The 21,943-nt window shown below is 45.8% G+C and overlaps 1 pseudogene; it reads left to right on the top strand.

The window, feature by feature from the left end:
* The first annotated feature begins 400 nt into the window (after positions 1-400).
* On the top strand, positions 401-21,785 carry LOC125516009 (lecithin-cholesterol acyltransferase-like 1; annotated as a pseudogene).
* Positions 21,786-21,943: the final 158 nt, after the last annotated feature.

Below are 21,943 nucleotides of genomic sequence, written 5' to 3'. Positions count from 1 at the left end.
ATTTTTTTCAGTTTTGCTATTTTTTTAGTTAACATTTTTCTATTTCATGAACTTTTTCAAATTTTCAAAAACTGTTTTCAAATATGTGAACTTTTTTTTGGTGAACCTTTTCGAAATTCATTATGTTTTCTTTTTCTAAAAAATCATGAACTTTATCAAATTCGTGAATTTTCAGATTAATATTTTTTATCAAATTTATTTACTTTTCTAAATTTTTTTGCATGAACTTTCTTTCATGTTGTTTTTTCTTTGTGATCTTTTCTCTGAAAAGTCAACGGTCAACTAGTCAACGGTGGACCTGTCGACCAATTTTGACCAAGCGATCGAACGAATGACTGATTTCGACCAAACAAATGAAAGGTGTTGCTCATGTCATTGGGCATACCCACGAAAGTGCGTGTGTGAGCGCTGCTTTGGTTACACGGCGCTGAAGGCACCCAATAGGAGGTCCCGTGTTTCCTCCTCTTTTTTCAGGAGTATCGCCACCTTAATTTCGGGGGATGTAAAAGCCATAGATGACGCCTCATCAAGTGATAAACTGGATTGGCAAAATTATGAGCTTCCCTTTTAGCTTCTCTAGGTTCAAACTTTACATGAGCTACCTCAAACCTACCAATCAAGTCGTTAACATCGTTGATAGTCACTGAACTCGGACCATTGTACACTGCCTGCAAATGATTCACCGTTACTTTTACAATCTGTCGCCACCCGAATCTTCTGAATATGTAAGTCCAGCGCAAGAGCTTCTCTAACATCCATCCCCCTCTTGTGTTGTTGATGTTTTGGTCATGTTTTTCTTTGGGTTATTTGTTTCTGTGGGTTTATTGGGCTCTCTATGTGCTCGGGATGTAGTCTGTCTTTTCCTTCAGTTGCAGATGAGATGGGCAGTTGATTGGAGCGCGTTTCCTATGTGGCGCCTCTGGCACCAGTTATAGCTATATGGACAAACTCCAATGGTTGTCACGGCTCGTCCTGCTCCTTGCCCCCTTCTTCCTCTTTTGGAGCACCTCGGCTTCGGACCTCCACCCGGTGGTGCTGCTGCCAGGCCACTCCTGCAGCCAGCTCGAGGCCCGCCTCACCGACGCCTACGACCCGCCGTCGCCGCTATGTGGCCTGCACAAGGGGGACGGCCGCTGGTTTCGGCTATGGATGAACACCACGGCCCTGCAACACCGCCCCAGCGCGGCCTGCTTCGCCGACCAGCTCCGCCTGGTGTATGACCCCGCAGCCGGCGACTACCGCAACGTGCCCGGCGTCGAGACTCGAGACCCGCGTCCTCTCTTTCGGCTCCACCGCCGGCTTCGTCTCCGACGACAAGTAAGTAACCGTGCCACTTCTCTAATGTTTTGTAGCTCGCGCATGCTGAATTGCTGATTGCCGAACCGAACCAATGGAAGCAGAGGGCACTGCATGAGTATGCTCGTGGAGGCGTTGGAGCGGACCGGGTACAGACTACAGAGACGGCGAGAACCTCTTCGGCGCTCCGTACGACTTCCAGCACGCGGCCGCCGAGCAGGGAGTTCTCCATGTTCCGCCGGAGCCTCACGGCGCTCGTGGAGCACGCGAGCGGGACGAGCGGGGGCAAGCCGGTCATCCTCGTGTCGCACAGCCAAGGCGGCCAGTTCGCGCTGGAGTTCCTCAGCCGGAGCCCTCTGGCGTGACGCCGGAGGCTCGTAAAGCACTTCTTCATGGCCTTCACCGGCGCCGGCGGGATCGTGGTCTCCATGAAGGGCCTCGCCTCCAGGGATGGCTGCGACGTGATGTCGATGAGGCGCGTCAGGAGGAGCTTCGCGTCCGCGTTCGCGGCGCTGCCGTCGCCCACGGTCTTCGGCGACGAGACGCCACTTGTCGTCACGCGTGCCAGGGAGTCAGGGACTACACCGCACGCGACATGCCGGAGTTCCTGTCGGCCATCGGGATGCGAGTGTACGCCGTCGGCCTGTACCTGTCGCGGGCGCTGCCGGTGGCGCCGAACCTGAGATACTAATAGAAAACAGGACTTTGGTCCAGGCCGGGCCAGCACATTAGTCTCGGTTCAGTCTAGAACCGGGACCCATGGGGCCAGGGGGCTGGCCGGGCCTCGTGGGGCATTGGTCCCGGTTCGTCATGCCCCTTTGGTCCCGATTGGTGGGACGAAACGGGACCAATGGGCCTCACTCCTGGCCCACCACCATTGGTCCCGATTGGTGGCTTGAACCGGGACCACAGGCTTCCGTTTAGTTTCAGTTCATGCCACGAACCGGGACCAATGAGGTGCCTACATATACCCCTCGCCCGCGAGCAGAGCACCCCAGTGCTATGTTTTCTCTGACCGGCGAGGGGGGGCTTTGTGGTGCTCTAGCTCACCTCCTATGCACATGAGGTGTTCGATGAAATGCCCAAGCCACACTAGTTAAGATTTCTCCTCTCGAAGCTCGACCTCAAAGCTCCATTTTTCTCGAGATTTGTCTAGGTTTAGCGGCCCGTCACGTCCCACTCCCGTCTTCACCGCCGTCGATCGCCCACATCGATCTCGTCGCCGGCACCACCGTGGTGAGCCTCTTATTCTTATCTTCTTTCCGAAAAAAAGAAAATTCTTACTTTAGCTAGATAGATACTTGTCTAATTTTCTTACTTTTATTATTGCTTGTTATTATGTAGTGCGATGGTTTTGGTATCCGCCCCCGTCGGCCCTCGTTCTGGCTATGATTCGGATGTGGTATATATTATCTTTTTATAACTATTTGATTCATTTATTGTTTATGACAATTATGCCGACCAACGTGACATAGATTTTATTTATCTAGGAGGTAGTTGAACCGGAAATTCCAACCGACCCTATTATGGAGAGGTTAAATTTAGTTGAAGAAGAAAACAATTACTTAAAGGAAAACATAAGAAAATTGAGGAGGAGAAGATGATATTGGAGTTGCATGTTGCGGATGTCGTCGATGATCACAAGATCAAGATGGATGCAATGCGGTTGAAGATGAGAAAGATTAGAAAATATGCCATTCATACCGAGGCTTGGTATCATTATGCTGTTGGATCAATTGTTACCTTGGTTGCGATTATGATCGCATTTGTTTTCGCATTGAAATGTTTTACATAGTTTCAATGTAAGGTTTAATTAATTAGATGCTCTGGAGAGCTATATGTTGTTAGACGAGAACTATGTATATACTTTGGTTTTAATGTGATGATGAATTTCTATTAATTTGGTCACTTAATTATCTATTCATGATGTTCTGTAATGGTTTTTGACACACTTAATTATATATAATGCATGTAGATGAACCGGCAATGGATGTACGGTGACAGGCACACCTCCGAGTACATTAAGGGCGTGCATGATTTTGTCGAAGTGGCTGAGGCAAACAAGCAGAATGGTTTTATGTGTTGTCCATGCCCTAAATGTGGGAATACGAAGTCTTACTCTAACCGGAAAATCAATCACACCCACCTGCTTTACAATGATTTCATGCCACACTATAATGTTTGGACGAGGCATGGAGAAATAGGGGTTATGATGGAAGACGGCGAAGAAGAAGAGGATGATGACAACTATGTGCCCCCTGAATACGGTGATGCTGCAACGGGGGAAGCTGCTGAAGATCAAGAGGAACCAGACGATGTGCCTAATGATGCTGCAACGGGGGAAGCTGCTGAAGATAATGAGGAACCAGACGATGTGCCCGATGATGATGATCTCCGCCGGGTCATTGTCGATGCAAGGACGCAATGCGAAAGTCAAAAGGAGAAGCTGACGTTCGATCGCATGTTAGAGAATCACAAAAAAGGATTGTACCCCAATTGCGAAGATGGCAACACAGAGCTCGGTACCGTACTGGAATTGCTGTAGTGGAAGACAGAGAATGCTGTGCCTGACAAAGGATTTGAGAAGCTACTGAAAATATTGAAGAAGAAGCTTCCAAAGGATAACGAATTGCCCGATAGTACATACGCAGCAAAGAAGGTCGTATGCCCTCTAGGATTGGAGGTGCTGAAAATACATGCATGCCCTAATGACTGCATCCTCTACCGCGGTGCGTACAAGGATCTAAACGCATGCCCAATATGCGGTGCATTGCGGTATAAAATCAGACGAGATGACCCTGGTGATGTTGACGGCGAGCCCCCCAGGAAGAGGGTTCCTGCGAAGGTGATGTGGTATGCTCCTATAATACCACGGTTGAAACGTCTGTTCAGAAACGAAGAGCATGCCAAGTTGATGCGATGGCACAGTGAGGACCGTAAGAAAGACGGGAAGTTGAGAGCACCTGCTGACGGGTCGCAATGGAGAAAAATCGAGAGAAAGTAATGGCCTGAGCTTGCAAGTGACCCAAGGAACGTATGGTTTGGTTTAAGCGCGGATGGCATTAATCCTTTCGGGGAGCAGAACATCAATCACAGCACCTGGCCCGTTACTCTATGTATGTATAACCTTCCTCCTTGGATGTGCATGAAGCGGAAGTTCATTATGATGCCAATTCTCATCCAAGGCCCTAAGCAACCCGGCAACGACATTGATGTGTTCCTAAGGCCATTACTTGAAGAACTTTTACGGCTGTGGAATGGAAACGGTGTACTATGTGGGATGAGCACAAACAGGAGGAATTTAACCTGCACGCGTTGCTGTTTGTAACCATCAACGATTGGCCCACTCTTAGTAACCTTTCAGGACAGATAAACAAGGGATACCACGCATGCATGCACTGTTTAGAAGAAACTGAAAGTATATACCTGGACAAATGCAGGAAGAATGTGTATCTGGGCCATAGTCGATTTCTTCCGACCAACCATCAATGTCGAAAGAAAGGCAAGCATTTCAAAGGCGAGGCAGATCACCAGAAGAAGCCCGCCATGCGTACCGATGACCACGTACTTGCTATGGTCAATGATTTACACGTAATCTTTGGAAAGGGTTCCGGCGGACTAGCTGTTCCGAATGACGCTGAGGGACACGCACCCATGTGGAAGAAAAAATCTATATTTTGGGACCTACCCTACTGGAAAGACCTAGAGGTTCGCTCTTCAATCGACGTGATGCACGTGACGAAGAACCTTTGCGTGAACCTGCTAGGCTTCTTGGGCGTGTATGGGAAGACAAAAGATACACCTGAGGCATGGGAGGACCTGCAACATTTGCACGAAAAAGACGGCATGCCTCCGAAGCAGTATAAAGGTCCTGCCAGCTATGCTCTTACGAAAGAAGAGAAAGAAATCTTCTTTGAATGCCTGCTCAGTATGAAGGTCACGACTGGCTTCTCGTCGAATATAAAGGGAATAATAAATATGCCAGAGAAAAAGTTTCAGAACCTAAAGTCTCATGACTGCCACGTGATTATGATGCAATTACTTCCGGTTGCATTGAGGGGGCTTCTACCAGAAAACGTCCGATTAGCCATTATGAAGCTATGTGCATTCCTCAATGCAATCTCTCAGAAGGTGATCGATCCAGAAATCGTACCAAGGCTAAGGAGTGATGTGGCGCAATGTCTTGTCAGTTTCGAGCTGGTGTTCCCACCATCCTTCTTCAATATCATGACGCACGTCCTAGTTCATCTAGTCGACGAGATTGTCATTCTAGGGCCTGTATTTCTACACAATATGTTCCCCTTTGAGAGGTTCATGGGAGTCCTAAAGAAATATGTACGTAACCGCGCTAGGCCAGAAGGAAGCATCTCCATGGGCCACAAATAGAGGACGTCATTGGGTTTTGTGTTGACTTCATTCCTGGCCTTAAGAAGATAGGTCTCCCTAAATCGCGGTATGAGGGGAGACTGACTGGAAAAGGCACGCTGGGAGGGGCCTCAATAATATGCAGGGACGGATATTCTTGGTCTCAAGCACACTACACAGTTCTACAGAACTCTACCTTAGTGACTAATACGTCTCCAACGTATCTATAATTTTTTATTGCTCCATGCTATATTATCTACTGTTTTGGATGTTTATGGGCTTTATTATACACTTTTATATTATTTTTGGGACTAACCTATTAACCCAGAGCCCAGTGCCAGTTTCTGTTTTTATCCTGTTCTAGGGTATCGAAGAAAAGGAAAATCAAACGGAGTTCAATTGACCTGAAACTTCACGGAACTCATTTTTGAAAGGAAAGAAGCCCAGAAGACTTGGAGTGCACGTCGGGCGATCTGCGAGAAGGTCACGAGGCGGGGGGGCGCGCCCACCCCCCCTGGGCGCGCCTTCCACCCTCGTGAGCCCCTCGTGCCCCCCCTGACGTACTTCTTCCGCCTATATATCTCCATATACCCTAAAAACATCTGAGGGCACAATAGATCGGGAGTGCCGCCGCCAGAAGCCTCCGTAGCCACCGAAAACCAATCTAGACCCGTTTCGGCACCCTGCCGGAGGGGGAATCCTTCTCCGGTGGCCATCTTCATCATCCCGGTGCTCTCCATGACGAGGAGGGAGTAGTTCTCCCTCGGGGCTGAGGGTATGTACCAGTAGCTATGTGTTTGATCTCTCTCTCTCGTGTTCTTGATTTGACACGATCTTGATGTATCGCGAGCTTTGCTATTATAGTTGGATCTTATGTTTCTTCTCCCCCTCTACTCTCTTTTAATGGATTGAGTTTCCCCTTTGAAGTTATCTTATCAAATGAAGTCTTTAAAGATTTGAGAACACTTGATGTATGTCTTGCCGTGGATATCTGTGGTGACAATGGGATATCACGAGATTCACTTGATGTATGTTTTGGTGATCAACTTGCGGGCTCCGCCCATGAACCTATGCATAGGGGTTGGCACACGTTTTCATCGTGATTCTCCGGTAGAAACTTTGGGCACTCTTTGAGGTCCTTTGTGTTAGTTGAATAGATGAATCTGAGATTGTGTGATGCATATCATATAATCATACCCACGGATACTTGAGGTGACATTGGAGTATCTAGGTGACATTAGGGTTTTGGTTGATTTGTGTCTTAAGGTGTTATTCTAGTACGAACTCTAGGGCTGTTTGTGACACTTATAGGTATAGCCCAACGGATTGATTGGAAAGAATAACTTTGAGGTGGTTTCGTACCCTACCATAATCTCTTCATTCGTTCTCCGCTTTTAGTGACTTTGGAGTGACTCTTTGTTGCATGTTGAGGGATAGTTATGTGATCCAATTATGTTATTATTGTTGAGAGGACTTACACTAGTGAAAGTATGAACCCTAGGCCTTGTTTCAACACATTGCAATACCGTTTACGCTCACTTTTATCATTAGTTACCTTGCTGTTTTTATAATTTCAAATTACAAATACCTTTATCTACCATCCATATACCGCTTGTATCACCATCTCTTCGCCGAACTAGTGCACCTATATAATTTACCATTGTATTGGGTGTGTTGGGGACACAAGAGACTCTTTGTTATTTGGTTGCAGGGTTGCTTGAGAGAGACCATCTTCATCCTACGCCTCCTACGGATTGATAAACCTTAGGTCATCCACTTGAGGGAAATTTGCTACTGTCCTACAAACCTCTGCACTTGGAGGCCCAACAACGTCTACAAGAAGAAGGTTGTGTAGTAGACATCAGTGACCCTGTATGTCGATGAACACAAGAACAGTCTGCGCTCCAAACACCCGGAGCAGTGCGACGACTGGATTACATGTGAACACATCAGGACTTTCAGCAGTTGGTTGGAAACACGTCTCAGAGGTGACAACACTGTTTCTGATGAGCTGTACTTGTTGTCCAGGGGACCATCTTTGATTGTATTGACTTACAAAGGATACAAGATAAATGGGAATACATTTTACACGATCGCCCAAGATCAAAAGAGCACCAACCAAAACAGCGGTGTCCGCTTTGATGCAGCAGCCGAGAGGGGAAAGGACACATATTATGGTTACATAGTGGACATATGGGAACTTGACTACGGACATGATTTTAATGTCCCTTTGTTTAAGTGCAAATGGGTCAATCTGTCAGGAGGCGGGGTACAGGTAGACCCACAGTACGGAATGACAACAGTGGATCTCAACAATCTTGCGTATGCAGACGAATCGTTCGTCCTAGCCAATGATGTGGCACATGTTATCTATGTGAAGGACATGTCTACCAAACCGAGAAAAAGAAAATATAAGGAAGCGAATACATCATACGATGAGCCAAAGCGCCACATAGTTCTTTCAGGAAAAAGAAACATCGTGGGAGTGGAGGGCAAGACAGACATGTCTGAATATTATGAAAAGTTTCATGAAATTCCTCCCTTCAAAGTCAAGGCTGACCCAACCATCCTGATAAACGGCAGTAACAGATTTGTCTTATGGTTCGGCCCTCGTAATACCATTATTCAAATTTTAACTATTCAAATTCGAAAACTAACGGCACTAATAGAAGTTTACAATTTTTCTAAAATTAATGGCACTAACAGAAAGTTTATAATTTTTTTGACCTAAAAGCAAAAAGAATTAAAAAATAAAGCAAAAAACAAAAGAAAATAAATAATGCAAAAAACAAAACAAAAAACTGGAAAAAAAATATTTTTATAGTAAAGTTAATCACAAACTTGTGATTCACACAAATTTCAAAGAATTCAAATTTTAACTATTCAAATTTAAAAACTAATGGCACTAACAGAAAGTTTATAATTTTTCTAAAACTAATGGCACTAACAGAAAGTTTATAACTTTGCTGACCTAAAAGCAAAAAGAATTGAAAATTAAAGCAAAAAACAAAAGAAAATAAATAATGCAAAAAAACAAAACAAAAACAAAGAAAAAAACTATTTTTATAGTAAAGTTAATCACAAACTTGTGATTCACACAAATTTCAAACAATTCAAATTTTAACTATTCAAATTTGAAAACTAATGGCACTAACAGAAAGTTTATAATTTTGCTAACCTAAAAGCAAAAAAGAATTAAAAATTAAAGCAAAAAACAAAAGAAAATAAATAATGCAAAAAAAACAAAACAAAAAACCGGAAAAAAAAACTATTTTTATAGTAAAGTTAATCACAAACTTGTGATTCACACAAATATCAAAGAATTCAAATTTTAACTATTCAAATTTGAAAACTAATGGCACTAACAGAAAGTTTATAATTTTACTGACCTAAAATCAAAAAGAATTAAACAATAAAGCAAAAAACAAAAGAAAATAAATAATGCAAAAAAACAAAACAAAAAACTGGAAAAATTAATTAAAAAAACTGCCGCCTATTAGGCCACCATGGCCTGAATACGACTAGAAACCCAACCTGGGCCAGGATTCAGACCCGCAGAAGCCCAATAGGCCCACAGGCAAAGCAGTGTCAGATTAGGCCCATAGGCCTGCAGTTCAGAGGAGTTCGAGAGGGAGGAGGCAGCGGAGCTTATAAACAGGTGTTGGGCGCTCTCAACTAGCGAGGTGGGACTAAACTCCCACCACCACGCCGCTGTGCAAGGCCACTGGCCCCGGTTGGTGGCACGAACCGGGACCAATGCCCACCTTTGGTCCCGGTTCGTGGCACCAACCGGGACCAATGCCCACCTTTAGTCCCGGTTGGTGCCACTAACCGGGACCAAAGGCCTCTGCTTCCTGCCCTTTGGGCTTCTGAAAAGAGACCTTTGGTCCCGGTTGGTGGCACCAACTGGGAGTAAAGGAGGCATTGGTCCCGGTTGGTGCCACGAACCGGGACCAATGCTCTTGGTATATAATCAGGACTTGTGAAATTTTCAGTTTCTCATCGACCATTTGCCCCCGACAACGCCGAGCTCATCGACGCCGCCAGGCTGCCCCGACGCCGTCTGCCGCCCCTGCCGTCGCCCCCTACCACGCCGTCACCGTCGACCGTGCCTCGCCGTCACCGTCTCCGTCGTCGACATCGTCCCCGAGCCCGCGCGCCCCTGTCCTCGCCCCCGAGCGCGCCTTCACCGTCGCCGTCCCCGAGCCTTCCTCGTCGCCGACGCCACCTCGCTGTGAGCGCCGCCCCGTTCCCCTGCTCCTCCCCCTGTACTGGCCACCGTCGCCGCCGGGCGCTGCCACCGCGCTGCCGCCCCTGCCCTGCGCGGCCGCCGCGGGCCGCCCTTGCCCTTCGCTGCCGCCGCACGCCGCCCCGCCGCGCGCCGCCCCTGCTCTGAACAATTTTTAGAGCATGTTCAAAATGTTCAAAATATATGGAATGCAGTGTATGTATATGTTCAAAATGTATAAAAAAATTGTTCAGAGCATGTTTTTGTTCATATATGTATTTTTTGTTCATATGTGTATTAATGTTTTTTCCATATATGTAATTTTTCTGGTTGTAAAATTTAGAATATGCTAAATATATTTGTCAAAAATGTTTTTTTGTTCATAGAAAGTTTTTTGTTCATATATAGAAAATTAGAAGAAAATAAATAAGAAGAGGAAGAAAGAAGAAAATTTTGTTCATAGAAATTTTGTTCATATATATATAGAAAGTTTTTTGTTCATATATAGAAAGTTAAAAGAAAATTTAGAATATGCTAAAATTTAGAAGAAAAAGAAGGATAGGAAAAAAGAAAATAAGAAGAGGAAGAAAGAAGAAGAGGAGAGGAAGAAGAGGAGAAATAAATAAGAAGAGGAAAAAAGAAGAAAAAATAGAGGAGAAGAATTTTCTATTTCTTCTTCTTCTCCTCTATTCATTTCTTCTTCTCCTCTTTTTTTCGATCTTCTCCTCTATTCCTTTCTTCTTCTCCTCTTTTTATTTCTTCTTTGTTTTCTTATGTTTTATCGGGTCTATCGTCATCGATATACCCCTCCCGATAACTTCAACACGTGGGGGGGGGTCGATATACCCCCTCGTCGATAATATTTTTTTCATGTACGTATGTCGTGTCGATATAAACTCCCGATAACTTCAACATGTGGGGGGTCGATATACCCCCTCCCGATAACTTCAACACGAGGGGGGGTCGATATACCCCCTCCCGATAACTTCAACACGTGGGGAGGGGGTCGATATACCCCCTCCCGATAACTTCAACACGTGGGGGGCGTCGATATACCCCCTCTCCGATAATATTATTTTCCCATGTACGTATGTCGTCGTTGTCGATATAAACCCCTCCCGATAACTTCAACACGAGGGGGGTCGATATACCCCTGATACGTCTCCAACGTATCTATAATTTTTGATTGCTCCATGCTATATTATCTACTGTTTTGGGCAATATTGGGCTTTATTTTCCACTTTTATATTATTTTTGGGACTAACCTATTAACCGGAGGCCCAGCCCAGATTTGCTGTTTTATGCCTATTTCAGTGTTTCGAAGAAAAGGAATATCAAACGGAGTCGAAACGGAATGAAATCAACTGGAGAAGTTATTTTTGGAACAAAAGCCACCAGATAGACTTGGACTCCACGTCAGGAGATACGGGAGGTGCTCACGAGGGTGGGGGCGCCCCCCCTAGGGTGTGCCCCCTGCCTCATGGGGCCCCGTGGCTCCTCCGACGTACTTCCTGCACCCATATATATCGTCATACCCTAAAACATCCAGAACGAACAATAGATCGGGAGTTCCGCCGCCAGAAGCCTCCGTAGCCACCGAAAACCGATCTAGACCCGTTCCGGCACCCTGTCGGAGGGGGCAATCCTTCTCCGGTGGCCATCTTCATCATCCCGGTGCTCTCCATGACGAGGAGGGAGTAGTTCTCCCTCGGGGCTGAGGGTATGTACCAGTAGCTATGTGTTTGATCTCTCTCTCTCTCTCGTGTTCTTGATTTGGCACGATCTTGATGTATCGCGAGCTTTGCTATTATAGTTGGATCTTATGTTTCTCCTCCCCCTCTACTCTCTTGTAATGAATTGAGTTTCCCCTTTGGATTTATCTTATTGGATTGAGTCTTTAAAGATTTGAGAACACTTGATGTATGTCTTGCCGTGGATATCTGTGGTGACAATGGGATATCACGAGATTCACTTGATGTATGTTTTGGTGATCAACTTGCGGGTTCCGCCCATGAACCTATGCATAGGGGTTGGTACACGTTTTCGTCGTGATTCTCCGGTAGAAACTTTGGGGCACTCTTTGAGGTCCGTTGTGTTGGTTGAATAGATGAATCTGAGATTGTGTGACGCATATCGTATAATCATACCCACGGATACTTGAGGTGACATTGGAGTATCTAGGTGACATTAGGGTTTTGGTTGATTTGTGTCTTAAGGTGTTATTCTAGTATGAACTCTAGGGCTATTTGTGACACTTATAGGAATAGCCCAACGGATTGATTGGAAAGAATAACTTTGAGGTGGTTTCGTATCCTACCATAATCTCTTCATTCGTTCTCCGCTATTAGTGACTTTGGAGTGACTCTTTGTTGCATGTTGAGGGATAGTTATGTGATTCAATTATGTTATTATTGTTGACGGAACTTACACTAGTGAAAGTATGAACCCTAGGCCTTATTTCCTATCATTGCAATACCATTTACGCTCACTTTTATCACTTGCTACCTTGCTGTTTTTATTATTTCAGATTACAAATACCTTTATCTACTATCCATATACCACTTGTTTCACCATCTCTTCGCCGAACTAGTGCACCTATACAATTTACCATTGTATTGGGTGTTTTGGGGACACAAGAGACTCTTTGTTATTTGGTTGCAGGGTTGCTTGAGAGAGACCATCTTCATCCTACGCCTCCTACGGATTGATAAACCTTAGGTCATCCACTTGAGGGAAATTTGCTACTGTCCTACAAACCTCTGCACTTGGAGGCCCAACAACGTCTACAAGAAGGTTGTGTAGTAGACATCAACCCCCTCCCCGATAATATTATTTCCCATGTACGTATGTCGTGTTGATATAAACTCCCGATAACTTCAACACGTGGGGGGGGGGGGGTCGATATACCCCCTCCCGATAACTTCAACACGAGGAGGGTCGATATACCTCGTGTCCCGATAACTTCAACACGAGGGGGGGTTCGACCTACCCCGTCCCCGATAACATTATTTTCCCTTGTATGTATGTCGTCGTTGTCGATATAACCCCCTCCCGGATAACTTCGGCCATGATAACTTATACCCTAGAAAAAAACGATGTCGGTCTCCTACCCCCTCCCGCCGCATGCTGTCATGTTTGTGTAATAATTGTCATGTTGTAATATTTGCAGAAACAATGGAGTTCGGACGAGACGAGGAACAAGAACATGTGTTGGGGGACATAATCTTAGCCGGAGGTGATGTCATGTCGTATCTTAACGACAATGATGGTCTGGAAGCAGAACAGGGTGAAGAAGAAGCAGGCTACGGTGATCGAAGAATGGAGGAGGAAACACATGATTACGATGGCTCCGGTGACCCAATGCTGGTGCAAGAAGGAGCCCATGGTGACGGCTCCGGTGACCGAACAGAGTCCGGCCAGGTAAATATATTAGTTAAGCCTGTGATGACTAGCTAATTGATGCATTCATTGTTTTGGTATGTACACATATTAATTAACTCTTGTCTAATTCTTCTTTTTTCTAGCCCTCCGGATCGAGCACAACTTCGATAAAGAGATGAGGCCCGAAGAAAAAGTTGCGCTCGGATGAAAGGTTTGAGATCACAGAAATCGCGCGCGATGGCATGCCGATTGAACCCATCCGGACAAAGGAAGCATTTGCTGCTCAGTGCGGGGTTCTTGTTAGGGACAAGATCCCGATCAGCATCCAGCAATGGTGTAAGCCTAAGAACGAAGACCCTGAGGTGTCTTATGTCAATGATATGCAGAAAGATGATCTTTGGACTAAGCTGAAGGCAAATTTCACCCTACCGCCAGAGGAGGATCCGGAGAAGCCAGTTAAAGAGCAATTAATCAAGTCTCATGCTCTTAAGAAGATGGCAGGGCTATTCAGGAGGTGGAAGAAAGAGCTGAAAACGATTGTCGACAACAAAGAGACACCAGAATTCATCGGCAGATATGAGAAGATCAGAGATCACTGGCCCACATTTGTGGCCTACAAGACATCGGAAAAGAGTAAGAAGATGTCGGCGACAAACAAGAAAAATGCTGCAAAGAAGAAGCTTCACCATTGCACGGGGTCAGGTGGCTACCTCAAAGCCCGGCCTAAGTGGGCCAAGACTGAGAATGATCTGCTTGATAAAGGGATCGAACCAGAGACAATGAACTGGCCAGACCGTTGCCGGACTTGGTTCTTCGGGGCTGGTGGAACCGTGGACCCTATATCAGGGAAATGCGTTTGGACGGACGGGCAAATGAACATACCAGTCAAGAAGCTAAAGCACTATATCGATGCAGCGCAGCAAGGGACGTTCGTTCCAGACAGAGAGAACGACGAGCTCACAATGGCCCTCGGGAATCCTGAGCACCCTGGACGGACACGAGGCACGCCAGGCTCTGTTCTGTGGAAGATTGGTTTTCCGGACACATGCGGTTACAAATGCCTGGAGAGGAGGAAAAAAGTGCAGCAGACCCAACTGCAGGCGCTGCACGGAAGGGTACAAGCGATAGAGGAACGAGAAGCAAATCGCAGCAAACGAACTGCCGAAGCTTCCCCCGAAGCTACCCCGCCATCTTAGCGGAGAAGCAGCGTGGCTTCCACCGAGCTGCTTCAGCCGGAGCATGTCTTGATGGCTCCTGACAGCTATCCCGTGGATGCTATCACGGAGTCTCAAAATTGCCACCTTATGACGCAATGGATGAATTTGAAGGTCAAGGCGGCTGTTGGCTCTGTTTTTCCTACTGAATCCGGCGCAACTTTTCACTGCCGACCAATTCCAGAAGGATATGCTAGGGTGATGGTGGATGAAATAACGGAGGAATTTGAGGACCTCTAGCTTGACCACCCTATCGGTGAAGGGGAGACTCGGCTGGGTTCTGCTCTGAAGACTCCATGCCTATGGCGGAAGGAGCTCATCAACCTTCCGAACTGGACGCCTCTGCCTCCTCCTCCTCCTCCGGCGAGTCAGGGCACTCCGCCTCCTCCACCGCCTCCTCCTCCGGCGAGTGACGATCAGGGCACTCGGCCTCCTTCTCCGGTGCGTGGCAGCACTCCGCCTCCTTCTCCGCCTGCGCCGGCGTGCCCGAGCAGCCAGCCTCCTCCTTCTTCGCCTCGTCAGCAAGGGCGGAAGAGACCCGCCGCCACTTCGGCTACTCCGGCGCGTCGTAGTCCTTCTCCTCCGCCTCGTAAGCAAGGAAAGAAGACAGCCGCAGCCGCTCCGTCTGCTCTGCCGGTGTCTAGCAGTACAGCCAGAGGCGGGAGGCAATACAGATTCGGTCCTTCTCTGAAGACTCCAGAGAACTTACCATACGAGAGGACCCCGGAGGAGAACGCCGAGATCGCGCAAGCCGAAGTGAGGAACTTTTTTGAAGGGGTGAAAGCAAAGAAACATCCACCTCCGAAGGAGAAGGTAGATCCGGTGAAAGCGAAGCGCACTCTGGCTGCCCTGAAAAAACCAGCAAAGTCTCCGCCGAAAGGCAACTATGAGCGCATTATTGAAAAGTCATTTGTCGAAGCGGAGCGGTCGAGAAGTACTGTCAGTGATCAAAGGTTAAAAGAACGACGAGCTGGGGAAAAAATTGCCCAGCTCGGCGAACAAGCGAACCAATCGTGCCCCCCGCTCAAGGTGCCTACTAATGATCCGAGGATGGTGCCCGGTTATAGCAATCTTAGAGATTACCTGCCCGATGATGTACATTATGAGTTCTTGGAGGTGGAGGAACACAAATACGAGTACGGGAAACCTCTCGTCAAAGATGAAAGATCTCTAACAACGATGATGCGAAGATTCCATGATTGGTACACGAAAACCTGCAGAGTCTGGGGGGAGGAATACTTTGACGCTGAGAGTTAGAGAGGAGCATGACTTCGTTGGAATTGAACTGTTGAATGTTCCATTTGAGGAGTTCTTCCAGTTTTTCAATCAAAAGGCCCTCGATAAAGCAACAGTCACTTGCTACTGTCTGTAAGTAGTACTACTTCTGTCATTAAGTCTCTCTATATATGTCAACTCTTTCATTGCATGTATTTATAATTATCCTCACTATATTATGTAGATTGAAGATCGCCGAATTGAAGAAAAGACAAATCGGTGATATTGGGTTCATTAACACAAATATCATAGATGCAACTGAGGTTAAATATCGTCCCGAAGATACCGAGGCCAACTTGCTACGATCGTTGGTAATAAATGAAAACAAAGATATAATACTCTTTCCTTACAACTTCAAGTGAGTGTTACTATCTTATGCATATTCGATTTCCCTTATTAGTCCAGGTTATATTAATGTAATTGATGAGTTATGCATGCGTGCACAGGTTCCACTATATTCTTCTAGAGATTAAGCTTGAGCAGGAACTAGTAACCGTCTTAGACTCGAGACGAAAAGATCCCCAGGACTATGCGGACATAACTTAAATGCTCGAGAAGTAAGTTAAATCGATCATTATCCACCATATCAGCAACTTTGTTCATTTCCTGATATCAATTAATTGTTTTCTTTGTCTGGCAGGGTTTGAAGAAAATTCACCAAAAAACCTCCGGGACTGCCGAAGAAGCTGCAATTTAGACACCCGAAAGTAAGTACTATAGTAACATGTTCCGCGCATCTCCTAGTGATTCAAGCGCTAGTTTCATCAATACCATTTGGCATGCTTACTTATCAGTTTGATTGACCTCTATTTCTTGTAAAGTAGTTGTGGCAGGAATAAGGGAATGATTTCTATGAATACTACGTTTGCGAGTCCATCCGCCACACGACCTGTGAACAGGGGTACTCTGACGAACAATATGAAGTGCATAAGCAATAATATTCACAATTTTATTTTATTACCATAATTTGTGTTGAGTTTCATATATGTGTGTGTGTATGTGTATGTATATATATATATATATGTATGTATGTATGTATGTATTGACTCCCTTCTTCAAATTAAAACTTTCAGATGCGGGATGAACTCCTAGCACCATCTCGTATGCGAGCAATTCAAGAGGAATTGACGGCATTCTTCCTTGACCACGTGATCGCTGAAGACGGAGAATACTATGTGGATCCTGTGTTCGTATATAATTAGGACATTATATTGTAAGAGATAATTACTGTATATATGTAGCCGGTAGTGTCGGATAGATATACGAGAACTTGTTGTTCGACCAATCTCTCGGAGAAGGAGAGGTGGTCGATATCACTTATCTCTGTATGCATATATGTTCATGACGATCTTCTGTTTCCTTCGTTTGCTTACTAGCTAGCGTGTCTAGTCCTCTCTATACGTATATAGTACATAGCGTCGACCAAGTACGGACATAAGAGAGGACACTTCTCTCTATTAATTAGCTAGCTAACACAATATATGAAACACCTAAATTAACCTCCCAAAACCCTCAACCCCTCCTCAAAAAAAAAACCTCAGCCCCTGAAATGCTGACGCATGGATGCCTATTGGTCCCGGTTGATGCCACCAACCGGGACCAAAGGCCCTCCTATCAGGGCTCGGCGCACCGGCCACGTGGAGGTCCATCTATCCCGGTTCCTGTTTGAACCGGGTCTAAAGGGTCAGGGCATTAGTAACAACCATTTAGTTCCGATTCAAAAACCGGGACAAAAGGCCCTTACCAACCGGAACAGAAGACCTTTTTTATACTAGTGAGAGCGCCGCTGTGCCCATGACATGCGTCAATGGCGTCGGCGTGGCGACCCCGGAGAAGCTGGTGTACTGGGACGGCGACCTCGACAAGGACCCCGACGAGGTGGTGTACGGCGACAGGCGACGGGGCGATTAATCTGGCCAGTATACTTGCGCTCGACACGGTGATCGGTGAGGATCCGGGGCAGCGGGGATGCTACAGATCTATCAAGATGGCCAACACGACCCATGCCGGTGTCGTGTCGGATGGTCTTGCCGTTGAGCGTTTAGTCGATGAGATTCTTGAAGCAAATCGCGCCACCGAGACATGTGTGCTACCTACTGCCGGTCACTCTACAATTTGAGACTTATCTTCTTTTGACTTTATTATCTTTCAAAAAAAGCAAGCGTACGTGATCAATGTACAAAGATATCAGCCTTGGTTTTTACCTTTTCTCGTACCTTTTATTTAGAAACTTTTCTCGTACCGTTAATTGGTACAAAAATACTAAATAGGAGTACTTAAAACTCATCTAGATGAGACGTAATTTGGTCTCATTCACGTGAAAAACAAGAACGGATATAACCCACGTCAGCATACACACATCTTATAGCATCACATTCAATGGCTATAAAGGTGAATGAGACCAAATTAAATCTCATCTAGATGAGTTGTAGCAAAACTGATGATAAATCATGAACGTTCGGGATCTGATTATGGTAAATCGGACATTTTCTATGGTAATTTTATTAACACAAGGATGACATGTTTAGTTGATACGCACGGCAATTTATTGACAAAAAATATATTGAGCACAGATTTGCCATGCGTCTCAACTCTCAACTAAACTTCTATCATTGCGTCATTAAAATTGCCATCGAAAACATTCGATTTGCCATGGTAAAAAAGGGAGTGTTTGGGAGTTATAGGAGTCCAATTAGTAATCACCTACTCTCTTCGTAAAAAAATATAAAAGCGTTTAGATCACTAAAAGTGATCTAAACGCTCTTATGCGCTCTTATATTTCTTTACAGAAGGAGTATATCACTAAGCTCCTGGGATAAATTGTCTGGAAGCGATTGAGCGATCAATTTTGACCCACCACGCTGATTTTGACCGGGTCTTCGCTGAGGCATGGGAGTTTCACAAAATAACGAAGAGATGCCACCGCCAAGTGACCTCCCCATGTACATGTTCGAATAATATATGTTTCCTCGACATCATCTCTCTCCTTCCACCGCACAACATCTCTTCATTCCCCATCAACAGGCAACTCCGATGGGGCCTCGCCGGTTGCCGTCGGGCGCTCCCCGCACCATCCCAACCTCGAGCATGTGTAAGCCAACCTCGAGCATGTATAAGCATAATATCTATTGGTTTTTGGATTTATGAGAATTTATAGCATTGGAATTAGGTCAAACGGAACCGCATGGGTCTCATGAGCTCATGTGGCGCCCCCGGGGCGTGTAGTGTGAGCTCGTGGTTCTCCCGTAAGTCTGCTGGCATCCTCTCGAACGTTCTAGGGCCCCTTCTGGTCCAAAACAAAGCACCGTAAAGTTTTATCGTGGTTGGACTTAGTTTGTTACTGATTTACTGAAAAGTCAAAAACAACAACTGACACTAGCCACTAGGTTTATAGTTTAGTCTCAAAAATGATTTTAAATTGCATATAAAGTATATAAGATTGATAGTACAATGAAAGTTTATAGATACATTGGAGACGTATCACACGCCGCCGCAAACTTTAGTTATGGCGGGCATTTCTAAGGGCTTGCCACACTTACTTTTGCATTTCCCGTTCAAAATAAAGTCCAAGTGAGGAAGAAAGATTTTTTAACTTCAAATTTGTTTTCTATATTTAATACACACCATTTGAAGTCTCATTCTCACATTTAGAACATTTTGAGTTTATTTGATATTTTTGAAGCATTAACTGATTTCCCGAGTATTATGAAGGGCAAAACCCTTCACCTTTTGCTTCAAGTTATCAGATCTATATTAATTTTTTCATAGTTCAGTGCACTTTCTAACCTCGAGTGAGCGGCGTAGAATAGAAGGAAGAACACAATCAGTATGGTGGTTTTAATGTAGTTTTAGTTTTTGCTGGTTGTTTTGTGTGTTGTTATCTTTCCATTGTGTTGTCTACTTGTTTTCCTTGATATATTTAAGTTCTAAGATGTCCTTTGATGCTTTTTCTCAAAATAAAAAAATGATATTCTTGTTAAACTATCCATATTTTTCAATTTGTGTACGCCTAATCATAAAGTAGAAACAACTACCAAGATATTTCATATAGTATATACCATAAACTTTATAGGCTGCTGGCAAGTATATAAGGGTAGACAAACAAACACACACACTATATTAATGCAAGTGTCACAAAGTAATCGAAGACGGCATGTGATTTTTCTTTTATTATTTTGACAATTAAGATGATTTGGTTTAAATGATTTGTAAGATATAACACATTAAAATACAATATTTATGTAACAATTTAAGATCTTATAATATTTCACACAATATATTAAGTAGGATTATGAAATAAAAAAATTAGTATTACAAAGTTGTAGAAGTTTGGTACAAAAATGCCAGCGCGTAGAGAATGCTTTAGGTGCCTAGTGGATTGCATCAATTTTAAAATATTTTTAGGTATCTTATTTGTTGCATGTGGACATTGGATGGTACACCCAACCAATACAATATATTTAATTGTATGCATTGTTAGTTGACCATGCTGATGGCGGCTGCACACAATTGGTGAACGTTGTCGTCAAGCTTGCGATCTCATATCCACATAGAACAGGCCACTGCGTCCGTGTTCTGCAAAGATCACAAAAATACGAGGTCAATCATTGATCGAAAATGACAAACAAAACGATGTGCCATAGAAAAAATTACGTCTGAGTTGCAGCAGCGGTAGAAGCATTTCTCTTTGTTGGGCTCGAGGATGATGCGGTTGCGCCGAGCCATCAGACCGCAACCATAGAGCAGACGCGGAGCTGGCGTTGACGCCCAACGCCAGCTCCCAACGCTGGGGACAAGAACCCACCTTGAGTTCATCCTTCGGCTGGTGGGAGGTAGATGATAGGTAGAGTTTTGCTGGTGTGTGCTTTGTTGATCGATGGCTTGACCGAGAGCTGTTTTTTATGACGTGAACCAGGCGCGCCCCAGAGCAAGCATATGCGTCCGGACATTGTGAGTCTCACATGGGCATCAGACTCTGGACGACACGAGCGTACACAATGAATACAATATGTTTTCTTTCTGTGACAACGGACCTCACGGTCACATCATGCACTGCGTGCCCGCAGTTTGCCGAAAAAACGCTCGCACGCTAAAAGTATAACTGAGAGCTTGCCAACATGGGTATGATGATCACAAGCTGTCGGTTGTCCATCAGAGGCCGCAGCCCCACAGAACGTGCAGGTCAGCGCGTACATCTTGTACAGTCTGATGACACGCAGCAAAGCTACCACGCTTTTAACTGAGATACTATGGAAAACAGCTTGATGATTATTTATGGTTGTAACATAATAGAACAGACGGCACCCTCCACACTTAATGGACCCAATTTGCAGATACCACTGTGCCTCTCCGTGAGGTGGTGGGCTTCAGTGGTGCCGTCTTGTCCATCGTCTGACGGGCGCAACACCAGTCAGTATTCGTCCTGGACCGCCGCTGCCGCTACCAATACCAAATACGGGCACAGCCAAGGTGGCAAGTTCGCACTCGAGTTCGTCAAGCACTTCTTCATGGCCTGCACGAGCGTCGGCGGGATCATGGTTTCCTTGAAGGGCCTTGCATCCAAGGATGGCGGTGACGTCATGTCGATGAGGCGCGTCAGGAGGAGCTTCGCGTCCGCGCTCGATGCGCTACCGTCGCCCACGGTCTTTGGCGACGAGACACCCCTGGTCGTCACGCGGGCCAGGAACTACACCGCGCGCGACATGCTGGAGTTCCTGTCGGCGATCGGGCTGCCGGCATCCGACGTGAGCCTGTATCTATCGCGGGCGCTGCCGGTAGCGCTCCACCTGAGAGTGCCGCTGGTGCCCATGACGTGCATCAACGGCGTCGGCGTGGTGACCCCGGAGAAGCTGGCGTACTGGGACGGCGACCTCGACAACCCTGAGGTGGCGCACGGCGACGGCGACGGGGCGGATGGTCTCAGCACGGTCATCGGTGATGACCCGGGGCAGCGGGGATGCTACAGGTCTATCAAGATGGCCAACACGACACATCGGCGGCGGCGTGTTGGATGGCCTCGCCGTTGACCGTTTAATATGTTAGAATAAATCTGAGGCATGTCGTCGATCATCCGAGGACCAAGCAATCACACGAACACAACGCCAAGATTTGTTAACGAGATTCATCGGTATGGCTATATCCCCGGGGCTTGACTATGGGCGCTCCTCCCCATGACACCGCTACA

The sequence above is a fragment of the Triticum urartu genome, chromosome 6A (genome assembly GCF_056163025.1).
Source record: "Triticum urartu cultivar PI428250 chromosome 6A, HENAU_Tu73, whole genome shotgun sequence".
Classification (NCBI taxonomy): domain Eukaryota; kingdom Viridiplantae; phylum Streptophyta; class Magnoliopsida; order Poales; family Poaceae; genus Triticum; species Triticum urartu.
This window is presented reverse-complemented; position numbering and strand designations above follow the sequence as displayed.